This window comes from Podarcis cretensis (assembly GCF_951804945.1).
Source record: "Podarcis cretensis genome assembly, chromosome: 4".
In the NCBI taxonomy this organism is placed as follows: domain Eukaryota; kingdom Metazoa; phylum Chordata; class Lepidosauria; order Squamata; family Lacertidae; genus Podarcis; species Podarcis cretensis.
Window position 1 is genome coordinate 33,717,333 of NC_137173.1, and position 20,128 is coordinate 33,737,460.

The 20,128-nt window shown below is 41.8% G+C and overlaps 1 protein-coding gene and 1 long non-coding RNA gene across 5 annotated transcripts in view; one reads left to right on the forward strand and one right to left on the reverse strand.

Moving 5' to 3' along the window:
* BOC (BOC cell adhesion associated, oncogene regulated) overlaps window positions 1-20,128 on the reverse strand; it is an 85,796-nt gene that overhangs the window by 55,080 nt on the left and 10,588 nt on the right. The window contains exon 1 of one of the 4 annotated variants that reach the window (XM_079973420.1): window positions 17,031-17,138. The exons of 1 other annotated variant lie outside the window; for it this stretch is intronic. The gene's annotated coding sequence lies outside the window, so the exon portion shown is untranslated. Of the gene's footprint in view, window positions 1-16,646; window positions 16,892-17,030; window positions 17,139-20,128 lie in introns of those variants that run through there. 2 more of the 4 variants (XM_079973418.1, XM_079973421.1) reach the window with 2 other exon arrangements.
* On the forward strand, window positions 788-4,879 carry LOC307215616. Its single transcript, XR_013838592.1, has 2 exons — window positions 788-2,954; window positions 4,222-4,879. It is a non-coding gene; the product is annotated as an uncharacterized lncRNA (long non-coding RNA).

Sequence of the window (20,128 nt, forward strand, 5' to 3'; positions counted from 1 at the left end):
TCCATGACTTCATTAATCCTTGGCAAAACCTCCATAACTTTAGCACACATAATGACTGCCTGGGAATTCGAACGGGCAACTGTAATTGCTATTTTTAGCATCACTAGTTTTGTGGCATTGTGAGACATCACAATATGCTCCTAAAACAAAATGTCTTTATATAAAGCAGGGGTTTTTTCATGGTTATTACATCTGGAGGAACTTTACTCTTGACATACAATTTAAGTTATTCTTTCAAGTTATTGTAATTTCAATAGACTTTGGTGTAAGCTTTGACCATCTTGGCTGCGAGATCTGAATGACTTGCTAGCCTTTTCCCACCTGGCCTGGGAGGGCTGGGCCCTGACTAAATCCAGCTTCGAAAACTGGGCTTGGGCATTGTTTAACAGGGGATGTTGCTGTTATTAAGCTCTTAGGATTTATGTGGAAATTGTTCAATTTTGTGTACTTTTTGATGTGTTTTACTTATTGTCTATGGCTATTCTTTAATTATGTACATGGTTTAATTATGTACATGTGCATGGTTTTAACTATGGAAAGGCCGCATACAAATAAAATGGTGATGATGAAATTAAGCACTCCCTAAAATAAAAAAATTAAGGCACAATTACCTTCATCTTAATTATGTTAGATACTCTATAGGATTTTTCCTGCAAAGCCAATCTCAAATGCAATCTTGAGCTATAAGGCAAGTGTGTTGCTTAATTATGTGCAATTGCAAGAAAGAACATGTGGGAATATCAAATTAATTGAGACTATAATTTGCAAATTAATTAAGACTGTAATCACACTAAGTGCACGTTCATTTTAATGTGGGGCTTAGTTCATTGGAGTGGACAAATGTTGCTATTTATAGAAGCAGCATAACATCAGATGTTGTAGGCTTCAAAACTTGGTCTTTGGGGAACAAGCATGAGCTCTCTATTTCCTGCGCTGCCATGAAAGCTGGTTAGAGTAGGAACATACACATACTCCAATCAAACCAAAAACTGCACTTGGAGACAGAGATGCGAACATCTAGTGATCCATCGAGTTCAACAATATGCCTCTCCTCACCATTTAGCGACTTGGATCTTCTCAGCTTTCAGTCTTGCATGAACTTTAAACTTTGCTGAACTGAGATTCAGGCCCTCTCTGAATCCCTAACTTTTCCTGCCCGGCCTGGAAGCCTTATTGTTAATCTCCACTTAAGCATCTCTTCAATTATTGCCTTGCTTTTTGACCTGAACACCCTATACTCCAGGATGAAATCATCTAATTTGCTCAAATCTGCCTGAGAGCAGCCTTTCAGCCTTTCTGCTTACAAACTATGAACCTCTATGGGCCCTGGTCAGATTCAAATTTATTACTAAGCCATTGGCCATTACAATACCTAGTAATTAGATCACAGGAGATCATAGAATCATGGAACTGTAGAGTTGGAAGGGACCCCAAGGGTCATCTAATTCAACCCCCTGCAATGCAGGAATCTTTTGCCCAATGTGGGGCTCAAACCCATGACCCTGATATTAAGAGTCTCATGCTCTACTGACTAAGCTATGTCAAGCACAACTAAACATTTTCATATACCAATGGGAAATTTTGGCTCCCTCAACATAGGGCAAATAATGTTGATGTTCTATATCTACCAGCCAATCTAACTGTAATGTGAGCTCCAGTTGAAGCCATAATGAATAAAACCCCACCCTATTGAATGTGCTCCTATGTCACAGATCTCAAGGATTTATGCGCTGGTTCCTAATTGGCTATCCCCTAAAACATAAATGTGCTACATTAGAAATATTCATTCTGGTGAGCCTAAGCCAATAATTAAGTAGCAGCCTCTGGATTTTACTTTTCAAGGAACTTAAACCTGTTTTCTAGCCTCAGAAACGACGCTGGGAGAGAAAGCAGCACAAACGTGATCTTAAATATTTATTCTGGATACTGTCTATTGAAGAAGTACAGCCAGTTCCCAAACCTGAGCACCATAAACAAGCTGAGTAGTTGTTTTAGCTCAGAAAACCTTAAGAGCAAGTTGTAACAGGTTGGCTCCTCTGTTTCCCTGAAATCTCATAACAGCCCATAATCTCTTGGCCACTGAGCAGTGGAGACAGTTAATTTAACATTTCACCTTCTGGTGAAAGAAAACTAAATCCCCATATATTTATAGAGCATCTAGAACAAGTTAGAGCTTCTTAAGGTGACACTGTTTGTGCAATCAAAGGGGCAACTCCCCACATAACAGTGTACTTCATTAAAATAGTTTCATACAGAACAGTTACAGGGCATGATGCTCTCTCCTTGCCATCTCCACCTATCTGTACTTCCCCACTTCCGGTTTCTCCTTCATACTCCTCCCTCTGCTATTGCTAGCTTTACTTCTGAACTCTATACATGTAGTTACATCTTTGTTAAAGCAGACAATTAACTTAATCAGTTGGTTTGGCCAACAGGTTGCTGCTAGCAAATACACCACAGTGGAGCCTTCACCACTGGTCCACAGTCATCCAGGTGGGCTGGTTGTCGTACCACCTTCTCACGTCATCCCTGTGCATTTGTTCCAGGTGATACATATTTTTGTGTGTGTGTGCATTGTACTTTGCTTGTTTAGCTCTTTCCTTTTGTGGAATCCAAGTGTACTGTCTCACCATTTCCCCTGGAGTTATTGCAAATAGTCCCCCAAGGGCAGCAATGTCTCCATCCTCCTTCTCATCAGTCTTTGAACTGTTCATTCCTTGCAAGGGTGTATTTCTGTGATTCCAATCAAGCCAGGTAAGGATCCCCTGCAGTCTTGTTTGCTTTGGCTGTCTTTACTGCTGATTCTGCTTTCCCATTGTTCTGTGAGTATCCATGGGATAGTGCCTTGTGCTGGAATTCCTATGTAATGCATAACTCTGAATTCTCCTGAGGCGTATTGTGGCCCATTGTCCAAGAACAGAGTGCCGGGTATCCCATGTCTTGCAAAATGAGATGTAAGCTTTCTGACCATGTTAACATTTCTGAGCATGCACAGAAACCACTGAATGCCGAGTATCAGTTGGAAAAGAAAAACAGGAAATTGGTGTGGGTGGGTGTACATATATGGTGCAGGGCAGGGGATGCTCTGCTTAGGCAAAATAGTTGGCTAGTACCTAGAATCATAGAGTTGGAAGAGACCACAAGGGCCATCGAGTCCAACCCCCTGCCAAGCAGGAAACACCATCAGAGCACTCCTGACGTATGCTTGTCAAGCCTCTGCTTAAAGATCTCCAAAGAAGGAGACTCCACCACACTTCTTGGCAGCAAATTCCACTGTCGAACAGCTCTTACTGTCAGGAAGTTCTTCCTAATGTTTAGGTGGAATCTTCTTTCTTGTAGTTTAGAGCCATTGCTCCGTGTCCGCTTCTCTGGAGCAGCAGAAAACAACCTTTCTCCCTCCTCTATGTGACATCCTTTTATATATTTGAACATGGCTATCATATCACCCCTTAACCTCCTCTTCTCCAGGGTAAACATGCCCAACTCCCTTAGCCGTTCTTCATAAGGCATCGTTTCCAGGCCTTTGACCATTTTGGTTGCCCTCCTCTGGACACGTTCCAGTTTGTCAGTGTCCTTCTTGAACTGTGGTGCCCAGTTAAACAGCTGTATTGTAGGCAAGGACATACGGCAACATTTTGTTGCGGTCCCCACTTGTGCTTTATCTGAGATTTAAGATCTTTAAAAGTACTTGTCTTCACACAGGCAACAGGAGTAGGCCCCAGCTGGAAAGTTTGCTACTGCTGACACAGTTTACATTCTCCTCTTCCCCATTCTCACCCTTCTACTTTCTCCTCACTCCAAAAGTTCTCTCAAGCAGCCTTTAAGCTTTAAACAAGTATGAATTTGTAAAGCAGCAGCCTGCTCTCATGTCACTCTGCCACCCCTCCATCCTGCCTTCCTCCTCTCAACAGCCAAAGCCCAACAGAGTTGGCAAGAGCAGCACGTGTACAGAAAACAAACATGTGGAGCATAGCCAGCAATGAAGCTGGATTTGGTATGCTCTGTTTACAAAAGGAATAAGGAATAAGAAGAAAAGAGAGCAAGGAAGACAGTTGGAATTATACACCAGTCAGAAAAAAACATATGTATAAAATAGAAAGAACAATGCATTCAGCTCCCAATGAACTCAAATCCTTTGTCCTGCTTCCAAGTCATTTTACTGTTTTAGTTGATGCCCACATCTTAATTTAAAAACACAATCATCTACTTTTTATCTTCAAGGCCAGAATCAAGTTTTCCCAAGCAGTCCAAAGCTATTCCTCACCGCAAAGGCCATTGTTGACTGCAATATAGCCTGCCTTTCATATATGTCTGAAACATTATATATGCAGCTTTCAGAAAGCAGAGCACAGGAATAAGAGTCAGACAAGTGGTAATTCTGATCCAGAAGGGTCTCCCACCGTTAAAAAAATATATCTATGTGTCAACTTGCACTCCCTCTGAACTCCACCTTCCCCCATTCCAATGTATTTTGCAAGGTTCAGGGTAGAAACATTGTGGGGTGGCTTGGTTCCATGTGGTTTCCACCCCTAACCATAATTCTGACCAATCTTCCTCAAAAGATTTGCAGATGTGTTTTCGGATAGCTGCAAAACCAGATTAGTTCTACCTAATCTTAGGCTTAGTATAAAAAATTCTTCTCTGCTAGAACATCTACCCAAGTATTATTTTCGGGGAAATCGCCAGCATATACACCAAAAACGCTTTCATGAATAGCTTCATACCTCTATGGGTTCAAAACTAGAAGTGATGTTTTAGATTAAAATAGCTGCACTGTGGATCAAGAACGATCCAAGTCCTGGTATGATTCTGGAACCCTAAGAGTTATACTTAGTTTACAAAATAAGATTATGGTTAAGAAAGAAGAGAGTCATAGTGGGGGGGGGGGGAGGTACTGTACATTATTTCTCAGAACAGAGGAGAAGACAACCTGAGTTTCACACATAGTCTTGCTGAATTGGTGACATTAATCAGTGACAATGATTCCTAATATAGATATAGATATCTATATTGTAGTGGATGCTAACAAGCAGACTAAAGAATCAACTACTTCCGAGACAGGATGCAATCCTGTATCCCTACTTACCTGGGAGTAAGCCCCATTAAACTCAATGGGCCTTGCTTCTGAGTAGATATGTACAGGATTGTGCTGTTACAGATTTACTATTTGTAAAACACTTAATTATATTTTCTCTCTCAAAAAAAAAATAAAAAAAAAATCAACTGGCTAATCTCCAGAATTCAAAGTGTTAGCACTCTGAAGGTCCAATAGCACCAAATAGATGGAGGACAGATCAGTTTACTTTTTACAATGGAAACAAAGCAATTTACAGTGTACACAAAATATTGTGGTTAAGGGAAGGAGCAACCATACCAAAGCAGTGTGGTAAGAGGCTGGTATAGACAAAAACAGCAGGATAATTTTACAGGGATATATCAAATAAACCAGCTCAAAATCACAGACCCAAAAGAAAATGTTTGTCAAACGAACAAGAGGCCTAGTTTAAATTTAAACACCATCCCTTAAGCACATTTACTCCATGATCATGTCCTGTTGATTTCAGTGGAATATGCAATCAAATTTGAGGACTGAGGTCTTGGCATTTATTGTGCCAGCAGGAAATCTAATCTAGTTATAGCAATGTAACTGAACTACATATCTTGTAATGAAGACCAACTGTGACATAATACTGACATAAAATGAGCCCTCAGGCATCAGTGTTGTCTACCTACTGCAAAATAGTACAGTAATGGCAAAAAACTGAAAAAAACAAATGGAGACAAACAAGATATCTGGTGGCCAACAAAATACAGAGCATTGTTTGTGTGATTAACTCCCATTACCTGGAAATCCTGCTGATGCGGGTGCTATAACGGTACTTAGGAGAAGCTCATGTGTCACTATGCTTGTCAGATTTGTCTTAAGCCAATGACCCAACTCAGGAGGTGGGGCTCAAAGCAAAAGCCTATCACCCAACTGCTACCACCTAGTCAATATGCATGAATTAAAACAACAATCCAGTGCTGTACTTATGCACTGTGCCACGTTATTCCCTCAACATAATGGCCTGGTTCACATGTCACATTAAATCACTGTTAAAATAAACTATGGTTTAACATGAATGAGTTGAAATTGTAGGCACTTTGCTCCACTTTGGCTCCTGCTGCAGCCACATTGCCAGGAAACAAGCTATGGTCTGTCTTGTCATGTTATCTGAACCTGGGTTTGTGGTTTGTTTCTCTACAAACAAACCACTCACAGAAGCCAAGGTGTGTTTTTGGCTTACTGCTCATAGTGTGGAGAGACACAAACAAGGAGTCTGGGTTTGGACAACACAGCAAGCCAGACCATGCAGAAGGATCAGGGTGGGGAATTTTAGAAGGCCCCCAATTTCAAAAGCATGCACCAGCATACCTTTTGTTCACGTTAAACCTTGGTTTATTGTAACTATCGTTTAATGTGATGTGCACACCAGGCTAATGTGAATGACTAATAAGAAATAGGCTGGCTTTGGGTAACTCTACTAGGCCTAGAACCCAGATATGAGGCTGTCTTCCTATAGACTTTTTTCTGAGAAAATGGATGTCCTCACCACCATCTCTTTCACCACATTCATTTTCCTCTCATCTGGAGAAAATTTATCAAGCCCTTGTGATGACTCAAAGTATACAAATTGCAAGCCATAATCCAATGCCAGCTGCTGTGATTATTCAGTTGCTGCAAGCAACAACATTTCTGTGTTAATCATCTTTCTTCCTCTTTCCTCTCACCTCACCCCCGCAGTCCCCTTTTTTCAATTAAAACAGCTACTTGGCAGTGAAAAAGCAAGGCTCTTGTCAATCCCGTTCATGTCATGGTATGAAAATATCTGTCTAAACAGCAATAGTCAGCTCAAACTTCCTACATTCTGTGAAGCAAGGCATAACATTTTCCTCATGGTACAAATGAGGAGGGTTAGAGGTATTGCAGTGAAAAGGAACTGATTTAAAGGGCGATCATAATAACATGGTGCCTGTGGTAAAGAAGGGAACATAGAACAGATATTCCATCTCTAATTGAAGAACTCTGACTTTTTAAAGATGGTGACAATCATAACTGTTTCTCTGAAAAAGAAATGCACATTTCTCTTCAGTCGAGGGATGCCACTTGCTGTCAGTATCCTTGATGATGGCTGCTAGTTGCTAAGTACTCCTAAAGGTTTTGGCCTATCAACATAAGTATGGCAATCTTAACTAATGTGGTACAACAGTTAAGTCAGGGTTTATTATAGGGTCCTTAGGAGGGCAGTAAGATGTCTGCTGCTCTGTCTAATGGTCCTTGTATTACAGGTGGCGAAAGAGTTAACTCCAGGATAACGTCAAAACTTTCTTTTTCCAAGTAAAACACATTTTTGGCACTGTGCCCAATCTGGGGAGGGTCATCTCTCTCTCCTCCTTTTCCTTCACCCGCCTTCTCTCCTCAAGGTTCAGAACAAATGAATCTCATTGCCCAACACACTCCACAACTAGTTTCATCTTGGTCCAAGCTCATTGTGTGTTTCAACTTCTGCCAAGAAGATTTAAAGGGAGGGAGGGGAGAAGAAGCTTGTATGTGGAGAGAAGAGAGGGGAGGGGAAACAAAGGAAGGAGAAGAGGTTACTGTATGCTGAATATCCTATAGAAAGAAGTTGGAAATAACAGAGAGGAGAGATTTTGCTCAGAAGATCTCAGATTGTCTTGAAGCCAGGATCAAAGAGGCCACAAGAGACCAGCCGTTGCCCATATGATCCTTCCTTCCCCTACAGCTAGAACTCAGCAGCTTACAATTCTCACTCCACCACCATCCCGCCTCTGCTCCGCTTCTCCTTATTTGCATCCTACTTCTAGCCACTGTCATCCAAGAACAGAGCAGAACTGGCACACATCCTGCCCCACACCCAAGAGCCAGGAACACAGACAACTGTCTCAGAGGATCATTCCTGTGGCTGAAAACAAGAGGGTTGAGTTTCCCACAAACCCAGGATGAATCAGGAGTCATCAGAAGAAGCCAACTCTCCGGGTACTCTTCCTCCCCTCTCCAAGCAGCAGAATTAGAGGCACTTCACAGGCAAAACATGCTGCTCGCAGGCAGAACTGTCTCTTGGCTGTCTCTTAGTGCAGACCCAGGTCATCGAGCTTGAGCTTCCACAGCCGCCGGCTGCCATGAACCACCACTGGCAGGATTGGCAGTAACAGCACCAGATACGTCCTCTGCTTGAATTAATACTCTTGCTGATAATGCTGTTTCAAATGTGCATTTTACATTTGACTTCCTTGAGTAATGTTTTATCTCGAAATGTTAAGATAATTTGTTCTTGCTGCCTTAAATGCACATCCTGTGCTTGATCTTCTTTGTAATGTTTTTTTTTGAAATCTTTCAAGATAAAAGTTTAATTTCCTGTTAATTATGTTTCCTTGAATGCATTCTTTATATCTGACTTTCTTTTGCCAAGTTTTATTCTGGATTGTTTCATTTGATGCTTTAATGTAGGTTGTAAACTGCTTAGAGTTTTTTTCTTTAAAATATAAAGCAGAATAATAATGAAATAAATAATAATAACAAGAACAACAAGAACAACTAAATTGAGGCGAGCCATCTACAGTCTCCATTTGTCATGTACCATACTTTTCTTATCAATCTCAGTCAAGGCTGTCTGGGTCTTTGAGAATTAGTGACGTGTGGCTGTGCATTCTCATTCCTTGAATATTCTGTACATTAGTCTTCAACTGGTTGGCATTAAGGTAAGTTGTAACTGCAGTACCACAACCTCCTTTGGATGAATCAGTGAGTGTAAGAAAGCAAGCAGCACAAATGTAAACAGTCAGATAGAATAAAAGGAAGAGTAACAAACAAGATAAAACATTGAAAGTGGACTTCATGTTACAGATTAGTGTTAGAGATGGATCCCAGGGCTAGAAAGAGTGAAAACTATCACACTAACTGCAGCCTAAGGTACCTTTTACAGTGGTGCCTCGCAAGACGAAATTAATCCGTTCCGTTAGGCTCTTCGTATAGCGGTTTTTTCGTCTTGCGAAGCAAGCCCATTGACAGCTTAGCGGATTAGCGCTATTAGCGGTTTAGTGGCTTTTAGCGATCAGCTGTTAAGCGGCTTATCAGCGGATCAGCTGATAAGCGGCTTAGCGGCTTAGGAAAAGGGGGGGAAAAGGGGGGGGAAAGCCGCAGGAACTTGCAAGACATTTTCGTCTTGCGAAGCAAGCCCATAGGGAAATTCGTTTTGCGAAGCGCCTCCAAAACGGAAAACCCTTTCGTCTAGCGGGTTTTCCGTATTGCGAGGCGTTCGTCTTGTGGGGCACCACTGTACTATATTAATAGGATGAGTGATCCATGTTCTCCATGTTGGAATTGAGAGCATTTGAACATTAAAAAATAATTCCTACAGATTTAAAATGAGTAAAATGCTGCATGGTTATCACCTTGTTTCTCTAATGTCAACCCTAGAGAAACAGAACAGTGAAACAGCAATTGTTTGTGATCCAGACAGCTGTTATGCACATCACACCGGAAAAAAGGAAGTATCCAAGGAGGAGTCACTGCAAGGGGAAACACTTTGGGAGCAGCAAAGATCCCACCCAAAAGGACTGGGGAAGAAGGTCAATTGGGTCTTCTCACCATCAGTTCTGCAGAGGAGGAATCTAACTCAAAGATGAAGGGTGAAACTATTCCTTTGATCGCTACAGTTCTTGCACTGGGGATTTGGTCAAGAAATTCTATCCTCCTTGAAAGATGGTTTTCATTTTTGATCTTTGCCCAAACTCCACCTTCTCTTTCCTCAAGCCTTTCCTCCAAGTCCCCCCCCCCCTTTTACCAAGAATTATTTACATGGATACTTCAGTTACCTTTTCTACCCTTCTAAACTTTCTCAGCCTAAACTTGAGGTGCTTTTCATGGCCTTTAGTACCCCAAATCATAAAGCAGGGTTGACCAGCTAAGTTTTTTTTTTTTTTTTAATGTAACATCATTATTTGTTTTTCATTTGTAACACCCTATCTAAGCCTGTTTGCAAGAGCTCCAGAACTTGGCAAGAAATGGCACTGACTGTATTCTGGAATCTGACTATCCATTAAGGGGGTTGTTTGTACACCAAACTATATATTTTTGTGCTCCACCATGGTTGCCACTCATAATGAATGGGAAAAGAGAAATTCACAACATGACACCCTCAAGTCAAACAATGAGTCTGACTTCACAATACAGTTGGGCTGTATGGACAATTTGCCACAGGTCTACTGGTCTGTGGTGCAAGATAAGACATAGACCAGTTCCAAGTGTTTTATTGTGGAGAGAGTTAGATCTATGCATTATTCCTTTTGGGGTAGACAGAAAGACTGCATAAATGTACAATAATTATTAAGAGGCCAAGTTACAGGGAACCAGGCAGAGGGCCTTCTCGGTGGTGGCGCCCGCCCTGTGGAACGCCCTCCCATCAGATGTCAAAGCGATAAACAACTACCTGACATTCAGAAGACATCTGAAGACAGCCCTGTTCAGGGAAGTTTTTAATATGTGACATTTTAGTGTATTTTTCATCTTTGTTGGAAGCCGCCCAGAGTGGCTGGGGAAACCCAGCCAGATGGGCGGGGTACAAATAATAAATTATTATTATTATTATTATTATTATTATTATTATTATTAACCCAGAGGCTTCCAACTTAGTGGCAATTGGAAATAATCTTTGTTGCATAATTCTGCCAGAATATTCCCACTCCGATTACTCTGTAAATGAATGGCCTACATTTATTTCATCTACAGTTGGATCCTTCACACAATTCCCCCCCCCAAGTATGTTAAAAAAACATTTTCTTTGGCAACTGTGCTAAAAATTGACTAATGGATTTGATGTCATTGCCCTTTCCTGCTCCCACCCTCAAATGCTGGCATCCAAAAGTTTCTCTAAAGATAAAGCCAACTTTGCTTTTTGGAGTGGGGAATCTGAAGGAATGGTTTAACAGAGAGAAGATGTAGGAGTCAGTCATCTGGGGTAGGGGGAAGGGCGTGATTGAAGATTACAACAGTCTCTCTGTACAGCTATTGGCTAAAAGTCTAGGTCAGTTGCCTACCTGCTCAAGATCATCAGCTGACCATCTTCAGGGCCAATTCAGCTATTCATAATCCTCTCATGCTTTAGTACAATCTCAAGTTTTCAGGTGGGAAGTCACTTGTTTTATACCCACACTTGTGAAAATCACACCCCGCACACCATAATGTACCACATCTGAAAGAAGACATGAAAGCAAGTCTTCTCTTTGAAGTGATACATTTTGGCTTGTTTCAAACAAGTGGTTTCCTACATGAAAACTGAGTCCTCTGAGAAGACTATACAAACTCAGGCATTAATAGTTTGAATCTCCATTTGTCAAAGTACACGACAGAGCTGACATGCTGCCAACCCACAAAGCACAAGGACACCTTCCCAGAACACCTACAATGGCACCATCTCGCTTTCGATCGTTGCCCATGAACCTAAGGCTCACACACTATTCATTCCCTTTCCTCCTCTCCACATGGGAATTACTTTTAAACAAACAAAGAGATCCCCATTATGTTCACACTTGTGCAACTCTACTTAGTTCAAACAAGCCAGGATTAAACTGTTGTTTAGGATCCTGGCTAGTTTACTAACCATAGTTCAAAATAACCAGAGATCCCAAAGTTCAGACATTAACAAGGAATTCTGATAAGTTTTGAAAAAACAGGTACTTCCAATCTTCCCCTCAGAATTGCATCAGAGGAGAAGAGGGGATCATGTGATCCCAATCATCATGCATGTAGCATGACCATACATAACACAGGGGTAGCCTGCTACAGGTGTTAGACTACAGATCCCATCAGCTGCAGCCCACATGGCCAGTGGTCAGAAGGGATGATAGTTATAGTATAAAAGCATATGTTAGTGTGCTGTTGCACTCATGACCTTGTTGGCTTGCCATAGACATCTGGTTGGTCACAGAGAACAAAATGCTGGATTAGATTAGCTTTTGGTCTGGCCAATGGTTAGGGGTAATGGGAATTGTAGTCCAGCATCATCTGTAGAATCACAGGCACTTCATCCCTGCACTAAAGACAGCTCTCTACACACACACACACTGCACAGTAACCATAGTACATTCCAATGTCACTAAGGAATGTATGCAAATAATCTAACCATATCTGTCTTCTCCATCTGACTGGCATCGCAGAAGGGGACTAGAAATGGGTTCTCAACATTAATTTACAAGCAGACTATGTTAATTTTAACCAAGATTGGGAATAACTGCATTACAGCAGGAAGGTCTGCATGGTTTTGTGGCCTACTCTTGAATGCTTAACCATGGTTCCACTGTTATGATGGAACTGGACCTCTGCAATGTGATGCTGTCATAGAAAATAAACTTCTAATATCATTGTAAGCTGTAGTTTTTAAAATGTTAACTCTATACACCTTAAAACATAACTCAGTAAAATCTGCAGAAACAAACTCTATTTGCCAGACTACTCTTTGCAGAAAGATTCAAGGCAACATGAAGATCTGTTCCTTTCACAGAATACAAAATTATTAAGCAAGATGAAGCTTTATTTGCTTCACGAAATTTCCCCAGTTTGCTGAATCATCACTTGCAATAACACATTAACACAGTATGTGGTCATATGAATGCTATCAACTTTGGGAATTTTGGTGTTTGTAGATGGAAGCTCAATGAGCTAAAAGTTATCATTAAAATTCTGCACCAATCTGCAGCAAAACTGGTTTTCAACATTAAGAAATCAAACAATAAGTAAAATCTATCAAAATATACACAGGCATCATCATCAGTTTTACAACTGGAAAAGTTCAGACTAAAGCTCTTTGAAATAAGATGAAATGTCATAAGCAGGAAGTTCCAACAGGCACCACGACTAAAAAGTTCATGGTGGGGAACCAGTGGCCCTCCAGATGTTGCTTGACTTCAACTCCCATCAGCCTCAGTTAGCATGGCCAATGGTCAGAGATGATGTGAGCTGTAGGCCAGCAACATCTGTTGGGCCACAAGCTCCCCACCCATACACCATACTATTGTCAGAAGGTAACGTAACCAAAGCCAACACCCATACCAAGATCACAGCTAGAACATATTCAGCAATGTCTGTCACAGTGACCTCATTCAGACCTAACATTAAACATGTATTTGTATTTATACTATGAATGTATTGAATACTGGATTTTTGTCTGACCCCTTGAAAGTGTAGATAAGTTAAGGAGTCTCAGAGCTTTTCATCAGAAACAGCCAACACCTGTTGCTAAGATAGGATTATTATGCATTGAACCTTTAATGTGCTTAATTGTTTTTGTTTAGAAAGTTCCATTCTGCAACATTGCAAAGTTCAATTTACCGCCATTGATAAAGCAATCCTCCAAGATCAGATTAGCCTGTAAAATGAATATCAAGGAAGGCTATTCAGTATGAAGAACCAATCATGAAAAAGCTCACAAGCTGAACTCACCAACACCCTCCCTAACAGGGAGACTTCCAGATTCATACCAACTTACTATGACTCCTACTGAAGTCAATGGCACAAATCTCTCATCACCTGTGGGAGCCAAAACAGGCCAAGATAATGAGCTTCCCCAAGTCTACCTCCCTATATCAACAGTAGTTCTTGTGTCTTGCCTATCCATATGGCTGTTATAGGCATGGCCTTAAGCTACTCACCACAAACCAGCCCTTAAGCTATAAAGGTAGAGAGTGTTTTAAATATATATATATGGGTTGTGCTTGTTTCCTTTGCCAGCCTATATAAAGAAAGTGTTTTGGTTACTCCTCCTTTCTAGGAATTAAAGATGGGTGTAAATCAATCAGAAAACTGACTCACTCTTTCGCTGTAGCTAAATTTTCAGCATCTCAATACTACTAACCTTTCTTTACCAACAGAAGCGACTGGTTTAACAACTTCTCTTTCACATGATTGTGGCTGCAGTTATTTATTATTGCAAGTTGTGATGAATGCTATAATGATTTGCATTCATGAGTTAGATATATGTTATCACAGGTTTGTGGGTTAGAAAAGAATCATAGAAGTCAGCTTGAGCAAGGAATAGACTTTCCAGATCTTGTGCTTTGTACGCAGGAATGTATACCACTCCTACCTCAAACTCCCAACTGTCTATGCCTTCCCTATACAATCTCTGGAAGAAAGAGCTAGGGTCCGTTTGAAACTGCCACATTCTCACATTGTGGACCTTCATTAGTCACTGCAGTGGAACCGCTGGACTGGAAACAAACTACAAACTGAAGACTTAAATGCAAATAGTAAAAGCTGGAACCTGCACTCCGCAGCTAGCGGAGAGTTAATAGGAGCAGAATCTACATTTCTAAGTGGCAAACTTTGCAGAAGACATTATAGAAAGGGTCTGGGAAGGTTTATTATTAACAGGATATTTTTTGTGTGTGAGAGAGGGGATTAGGATGAAAGGGAAGACTATATATATATATAATATCCTTCATTGGTTACAAGTAGTTAGGGTGGTATTCTTTATGGGTCAACTCTACGTTAAAAAGGGTTGTGCCTCTGAGGTTTATTCAGCAAGTATGCACCAGTTCAACAACAGATGCAGGACCAATAAAAACTCTCTCTGTTTTGTGACTCTCATTCTTTCAGACTAAGCCAGTGATGTTCTAAAAATCAGTTATCAACAAAGACACAGACATCAATAAAAATAGCTGGGGAAACATTTGATTATTAAAACAATGACCCCCAACAGAACATGTGGAGCATTGATATAGAACAGTTCAGTTCCATTACACAACCCACAGTGAAGTAAATCCACACCTAAATAGACACGAATCTCCTAGATAGCTGTCATAATATCTGAATCCTTGTTAGAAACAGCCACATGCAATTTAAACTTTACTCTTTAGCTACAAGCAAGGACATTGTGCCTGGACACAACCATCTTCCACAGGTTTCATTATGAAAGTGGTTGGGAAGCCTGGAGCTAAACAGAGAGTGGTGAACAACTCTTGGCTTCCAGCTATGCATCTTTCACATAAATATTATCTTATTTTTCCTTCGCTTAAACAAACTATAATATATATATTTAATTTCCAAAAACTCATAGGGAGTTTTACATACATATAGGATGAGCTGCAGGTTTGTAGTTTTGAAGTAATGGGGATGGGATCATAAAAAAACACAAGGAAGTTTTTCAAAATTAGATTTGTCATACCATAATTCTCAGGAAAATCCCAGTTTACCTAGAACTTTTACAATTTTAACGTAAGCACAATATCAATATAGTTTTGCTATATACAATTACAATATATGGACATCCAGTTTTTAAAAAACTAAAATGTTAGTAAGAGTTTTTAATTAACTGAAGTATTGCAGAAATGAGGGCTCTTGGAAATATTTCTTGAGAACACCCAGCCAACAGTAAGCACCTTTTTGACCTATTGAAACCAACTGGAGAATTAAGCAGGTGCAGAACTCTCTACCAATGAAATCCCTAAATCTTAAAAGGGCTTAACGGCAGCTGGATTATGCCCAAGGTGTTTACATAAGTTTTGCTACTTGAGGATTCTCCCCACTTTATTAGCAAGTGTTAAATACCCTTTTGAAAAGCTGAACTGGGAAGTTCCTGCAAATAACTTTTACCTCTCAATCACAAGTCTCTGACAAAATCTTACAACCAAAACAAGGCATGTAAGATATAAAATCCTCTAAAATACTTTTCTACCTACTACCGCCAATTTCTTTTTCATTTAAGAAACAAAAAGTTTACAAAAATAAGCAGTTGAACAGGCAAATGCAGACAACAAACTTGTTTACTCTGAGCAAACTCATTCATGCATTCTCTATGTTGCAGCAGCCTGCATTGTCACAAGCAAAAGATGCTGCAACATTTACATGCTCTCCCCCACCCCATCTTTTCAAGTTTCTAAAAAACTTTTAAATAAATCTACCCTACTGATGCAGGCTTGCTACAAAGCATTTCCTAGATTGCCTTACAAGCCTGAACTAAGATGATAAAGAAAGTTTATTTCTCCCCCATTTCTTTCCTTTTAAAAAACAAACAAACAAACACATTGCAATCTCTGGTGGACTTTTGGCAAGAGCTGGAGCTGAATTGTACAGAGCAATTGCCAGGTCCTCCATTACTGCTAAGATGATGGCAAAAAAGTGAAACAGCCAGGCTGCAAATCTCACCTGCCCAGTGAAAAACAAACCTGCACAAACCAGAGAAAGTTAAAAGAACCATGGGAAACTCTTGACTTCTTATAAACTATCAAACTCATCCTACATCTCCCTGCAAAAAAGGAAAAAAAAACAAACATCCCGGTTCTGTCCTCCCAAATTCCCAACACCACAAATTACTGTTACACGGGGAAGCCTATGACTATTTTGCTCCTCGGTTTTGTTTGATTTTGTTTAAAATCAAACTTTGGGGTTGTTTTGTTGTTGTTGCTGCTGCTGCTGCTGCTTCCCTCAGCCAAAATCTCTGATGATGCTGAAGGGAGAGCGGTTACCGAAAAAGAAAAGGAAAAAAGGAAAAGAAGGGAGTTTTTAAAGATAAGGAAAGAAACAGCAACAAAGAACCCCAAACCCCAAGACTGGGGAGCTCCCAGCCCGGGCAGTTCAACTAGGCACTCACCCAAATAAAGCTGATGTTGAGAATCTGGATGGAGGAGGTTTAAGAGAGAAAGGGAGGCTGTTGTACTTGGGATCAGGCTGCTTTTAGGAAGAGTCCGCAGCTTCCCTACAAAGCTGAGCGGAAGAGGAAGAAGAAACTGCAGAGAGCCGAGAAAGCCACTGGGATCGAGGCAGCCGGAGCCTCCATATGGAAGAAGGTTTTTTGGATGACTGAACTCTCAAACAATTCCCTTCTTTTTGCTAACCCGGCTCCGAAGCCTCCCAGTCCTGCCCCCGCCTCCCCTGGCGGAGGAGGAGGGGGAAAGGGAGGAGCCGCAGAAGGGGAAAGGGGGAAATGGAACTGCCAGGGGGAAAAGAAAAAGGAAAGTATACTCAAAAAAATCACCTTCTCTCCCCCCAGAAGAAGTCCGGAGCGGGATGAGAACAGATCGCCCTCTTGCACCTGAGGTTTAAAGAAGGGAAGGCGATGTTACAGGGGATCGCGTAGGAAAACCGACAACCCCCCCCTCCGCCACGGCCTCGCCAATCCGAGAGAAGCGGAAGCTGGGAAAGTTGGGCTGAAAAGTTTTGCAAAGAAAGGAGGAAGGTCTCTCTCTCCCTCCCTCCCTCCCTCTCCCTCCATACCACCCCTATGCTTTCTGCAGTTGGTATGTGACAGTCCTCCGTCAAAGCTCCCGATCGCTATTCATCAGTGCTGGGCTGGGAGGGGGTGTAACGAGGCGAGCGGGGGAGTCAGGAGCAGCGTCTTTAACTATAGCGGAGGCTCATTTTTTAGAGCACACTAGACTGATCACAGCAGGCTGTTTAGGCAGGGATGTGGAGAGAGGGCAGATCACTCGGAACAATCTGCCGCGCTGTTGGGGGGGGGGGCGAGAGACCCACGAGGTTGCCTAGATGCGGCTCCTACTAAACAAGTTACCTCCCCTTGGCCTGGAAAGTTAGCACCACCAACAGAAGCCCCCTTGGATCGCTTCCCTCGATTGCACATAAGAAAGTTTGTTGAATGTTGGGTTGGCGGGTGTGCATTGCGTATGCGAGATTGTAGAACTGAGGGCCATCGCGTCTTTCCCCAGGGCATCTTAAGTTATTTGTTTATAAATTTAAACAATGTGGTTATGGCATATTACAAGCTATGGACAGGAACAGGGAGGGTGCAGCCCGCCAACAAGAGGGGACAGGTTGCACAGGGAATTCAATAGTGTAGACAGGTCCAAAGGATCTGTGCACTGAGTGAGCGGTCGACCAGTTTTGCTTGCACAAAGTTTACGCAAAGGTTAGATTACAGTGGTACCTCTGGTTGCGAACGGGATCCGTTCCGGAGGCCCGTTCCCAACCTGAAAGGAACACAACCCGCGTCTGTGCATGTGCATGTCACGATTCGCCACTTCTGTACATGCACGTGATGTTATTTTGTGCATCTGCGCATGCGCAAGCGGTGAAACCCGGAAGTAACCCTTTCCGGTACTTCCAGGTCGCCGCAGGACGCAACCTGAAAACGCTCAACCTGAGGGTTGATGTATGACTGTATATTCAAACTTTCTAGCATTCACTGATTTGCTCGCAGGGCCATAATGCAAGAGGAAGGCCAGCTAAGGTGGAAACATGATGGAGGGTTAGAAGTAATAATAATATTTTTATTATTTATACCCCACCAATCTAGCTGGGTTGTAAAGGGTTGATAGAGAGAATTTCTTCTCCCATAAGAACTCAGGCCACTTCCACAGGACCCACTTATTATGCATTCATCCTGATTTGTTTGCACAAAGTTCACAGGGTGGTTAGACAGCGCTGACTATTCCATTCATTCTGATGTGTCTCTGGGAGGGTTATACAGCATTGTGTCAAGCAACTGTCATCCCACACTTTCCAGTGTGTTTCCCCATAATTTTTCTTCTTGCAAAATATGCAAAGGGGGAAGGATTGTTATGCAAGAGCACCAGATGCTCTTTAATTGCCCAAGCTGCCCTTGGAGGTATGTGACTGAATCCCACTGGAAAACAGCAACTGTCCAGAAGCACTCTCAGGGTCACCCAGTGAAATTGATTGGTAGATTCAGAAGTGACAAAAGAAAGTATTTCTTAATCAGATTTCTCCATCTGATATGGCAACTCATCCTGGACCTATGGAATTCACGGTCATGATGGCGATGGTCATTGCTTTAGAATGACTTTAAAAGGATATTGGACAAATTCATGGTGGTTAGTCTATCAATGGCTATTAGGCATAAGAACCCTGCTGGATCAGGCCAAAGGCCCATCTAGAAGAAGAAGAGGAGTTTGGATTTGATATCCCGCTTGATCACTACCCTAAGGAGTCTCAAAGCGGCTAACATGCTCCTTTCTCTTCCTCCCCCACAACAAACACTCTGTGAGGTGAGTGGGGCTGAGAGACTTCAGAGAAGTGTGACTAACCCAAGGTTACCCAGCAGCTGCATGTGGAGGAGCGGAGACGTGAACCCGGTTCCCCAGATTATGAGACTACCGCTCTTAACCACTACACCACACAGGCATCTAGGCCAACAACTTGTTCTCATAGTCACCTACCAGAAAGCCCGCAAGCGGGACCTGGGTGTACAACACTCTCCTCACTTACAGTTCCCAACAACTGGTATTCAGAGGCATATTGCTCTGAACAGAAGCTGAACATAGCCATCCTGGCTGTATGCTTCATGAATTTGTCTTATCCTCTTTTTAAGCCATCCTAGTTGGTGGCTATCACCATCTCTTGTGGGAGCAAATTCCATTGTTTACCAATGCGCTGTATGAAGTAGTATTTCCTTTTTTCTATTCTGAATCTTCCAACATTCAGCTTCATTGGATGTCCCCAAGTTCTAGAATTATGAGAGAGAGAGAGAGAGAGAATGTCTCTCTGTCCACTTTCTGCACACAATGTATAATTGTATACACCACCATCCTGTCCCCCTTTACAGTGGTGCCCCGCAAGACGGAAAACCCGCTAGATGAAAGGGTTTTCCGTTTTGGAGGTGCTTCGCAAAACGAATTTCCTATGGGCTTGCTTCGCAAGACGAAAATGTCTTGAGAGTTCCTGCGGTTTTTTTTCCCTTCCCCCCCCCTTTTTCTAAGTCGCTAAGCCGCTTATCTGCTTATCCGATAAGCCGCTAAAAGCCGCTAATAGTGCTAATCCGCTAAGCCGTTAATGGGCTTGCTTTGCAAGACGAAAAAACCGCTAGACGAAGAGAATCGCGGAACGGATTAATTTCGTCTTGCGAGGCACCACTGTACTCACCTTTCTTTTAACTAAAATTGTAACCTCTCCTCATTGGGAGGTTGCTCCAACCCTTTGATCATTGGTTGTTCTTTTCTGAAACTTTTCCATCTCCACAATATCCCTTTTGAGGTGGGACGACCAGAAGAATATACAATATTCCAAGTGCAGTCATACCATAGAGTTGTGTAAAGGCATTAGGATATTGCAACTTTTACCATACTTTCAATCCCTTTCCTAATGTACCCTAGCATGGCA